Genomic DNA, 3062 nt, shown 5'->3' with positions numbered 1-3062 from the left:
TGGGGGCTATGGTGGGTGGTGAGGTGAAGTGCAATGCTAAAACTTGTTTGCTGGGACTGATGCCGGGGGTGACAGCCCTAAAGCGTAAATTCTGTGTGATTTCGTTACTCATGGCCAAGCGGAGGGTCTCGCTCTGCTGGAATAGCAGGAAGGTTCCGAAACCCAAAGACTGGATTGCTGACTTAACGTACTGTAGGGATACCTTAAAGACCTATGAAGAAGAACTTCCTACCAGATCGAAGCAAAGAGATTATTGGAAATATCTAACCCAATACCTGACTCTGCATCAAGTGAACTGAATGCTTGTCTCTACTGCATTGCTGGGCGGAGGGCATAGAGGGCCGTTTGAATAGGGATCGTTCACTAAGACTGGATGAAGGATGCTGTTGTACTGTGACCAAAAACTGTTATGGTTGTACTTGATTTGTACACATTTAAAATGCTAATACAAATTTTTAAAAAAGAGTGTTCAAAGCAGGCCGGTCGCCTGAATACTTCAGCTCGGAATAATGGAATAGGACTCCGGTTCTATTTTGTTGGTTTTCGGAACTGGGGCCATGATAAAGAGGGACGGCAAGGGGTATTCGTATTGTTCCGCTAGAGGTGAAATTCTTGGACCGGCGCAAGACGAATCAAAGCAAAAGCATTTGCCAAGAATGTTTTCATTAATCAAGAACGAAAGTCGGAGGTTCAAAGACGATCAGATACCGTCGTAGTTCCGACCATATACGATGCCGACTAGCAATCCGGCGGCGTTATTCCCTTGACCCGACGTGCAGCTTCCGGGAAACCAAAGTCTTTGTGTTCCAGGGGGAGTAAGGTTGCAAAGCTGAAACTTAAAGGAATTGACAGAAGGGCACCACCAGGAGTGGAGCCTGCGGCTGAATTTGACTCAACACGGGAAACCTCACCCGGCCCGGACACGGAAAGGATTGACAGATTGATAGCTCTTTCTCGATTCTGTGGGTGGTGGTGCATGGCCGTTCTTAGTTGGTGGAGCGATTTGTCTGGTTAATTCCGATAATGAACAAGACTCCTCCATGCTAACTAGTTACGTGACCCCCAGCGGTCGGTGTCCCACTTCTTAGAGGGACAAGTGGCATTCAGCCACACGAGATCGAGCAATAACAGGTCTGTGATTCCCTTAGATATCCGGGGCTGCACGCGCGCTACATTGAACGGATCAGCGTGTGTCTACCCTTCGCCGACAGGTGCGGGTAGCCCGCTGAACCCCGTTCATGATAGGGATTTGGGATTGCAATTATTTCCCATGAACGAGGAGTCCCAGTAAGTGCGGGTTGTAGGAGAGTAGGGTCTGCTTTGTAGGGTCTGCTTTCTATGGTCACCCCCACTTTTTGCTTTTGCTTCACTGGTTTTCGACTAAGATGTGGCTGTGGGCCTGCTAATCAGACCCACAGCCCAGCTGTTCTCTCTCTAAATTCATACTATGTACTTTAGGTACATAACCCAATTGGTAAGGATCACCCTCTAGGGCCCTGTACAGTGTACCTTAGGTACCCAGGGCATGGGTGTACCCTAGGTCTACCAGGGGCTGCAGCATGTATTATGCCACCCCTGGCTGGCCTTCCATCATGACACAACTGGCTGATCACTCAGCTGGGGCAAGGTTGTGTAATCACCCCTTGCTTAGGTATAGTATCCCTATACCTACCTTATATATAGACACATGGGTACCTTTCAGTCACTCCTATGGCAGGCCTTAACAATCCTGAAGGCAGAGTGCTTGGTAACATGTGAGATGGTGCTCTAGCATGAGCTGAGCCTGTCTGCAGCTTTCGGAACCATGTCCTTATAGCTGTTCTATGATATCGCCTACCATATACTCTTAAAGTGCCTTATAATCCTCGTGGTTATGGTAACTATGGTTTGGCTTTATCAAAACATGTCGTGTAAGGTGTCTAACACTTTGGAATACTACCCCCACACCATTTCTGGCGATAAGATAGTATTCCCCCCTTCTAGAGGGAGAAGACATGTTGAAGACCTACTACCCGGTTAAAGTTAACCAGAGCCCCAGCATCACAAAATGGATGCTGCTGCCACAGACACAAGTCTGACCTCCTGCTGCTGGGAGTCCTTCCAGCGTGGGAGGCTTGGACAATAGGTTTCCTGCCTTGGGAGGTGCTAGCACCACCCTAGACAGGACTTAGTGTATTGGGGCAAGGAGGGATGAAAGAAACAAGACACTGCCTGGGGCACACAAGGTGTCCCATGCATAGTCCGGTTCAAACCGGTGCTGGGGCACTCCAGCCCCAGTCCTACGCGAAACTGGACAAAGGGAAGGGGGTGTAACCACCCCCCTCCCTGGTCCCACCCATAGGAGGGTCCTAGCAGGCAACCCAGCCCCCCAGATTAGTATAAGAGTGGGAGCTGAGTCCCTAGGACTTTGGATTATCCTGAAAAACTGCAACTTGAACAGAAACTCTGGACCTTCGACATTCAACTACGGAAGAAGACTGAAGAATCTCCCTTGTGGCCAAGGAGTGGCCACCCTGTGCAAACAGGCACCATCAAGCGACCTGCTGTTTGCTTTGCCTAAGTTCTACGAGGAACCGACTGCAGAGCCCAACCAGCGCCTTGACTTCCAGACTTCTCCGACCCTGATCCACATCCACAGCAAAGCTGAGATCCGTGGAGGCGGCTACCTGGGAAAATTGGCTACTTGCTTCCAGCGCAGCTTCTGAGGCATCCTCGAAGTTGTGCTCTGGGGATTGTGAAGCCCCAACCCCGAGCACCATCTGCACCGAAGATCAGCCCTCCACACTCCACGAGTTCTGCGTGGGGCCCTTCTGCATTTTCCTGCTCGACGCATCTGTCCGGTTGCTTGCCCGTTGGCTAGTAGCATTTGTGACGATGAACCCTTAACTTTTCACCGCTGGTTTGGCTCCTCCAGACTGGCCCCTGCTTCCCTGTGAAAGAGAAGCACCTCAGGCCTTCCTGGTCTGCAACAGAAGCGAATCCTTCATCCTGTGTGGGTTGCGCTTGCCAAGGCTTGTTGGGTCCGAACTCGACATCGACACCGCCAACAGCAAGAGCCCTCG

The 3062-nt window shown here is 50.7% G+C and overlaps 1 pseudogene; it reads left to right on the top strand.

The window, feature by feature from the left end:
- The first annotated feature begins 310 nt into the window (after positions 1 to 310).
- On the top strand, positions 311 to 1386 carry LOC146821242 (18S ribosomal RNA; annotated as a pseudogene).
- The last annotated feature ends 1676 nt before the right edge of the window (positions 1387 to 3062 follow it).

The sequence above is a fragment of the Triturus cristatus genome, chromosome 6 (genome assembly GCF_964204655.1).
Source record: "Triturus cristatus chromosome 6, aTriCri1.1, whole genome shotgun sequence".
In the NCBI taxonomy this organism is placed as follows: Eukaryota; Metazoa; Chordata; class Amphibia; order Caudata; family Salamandridae; genus Triturus; species Triturus cristatus.
Note: the sequence above shows the minus strand (reverse complement) of the source record. Positions and strands in the feature narration are given on the sequence as shown.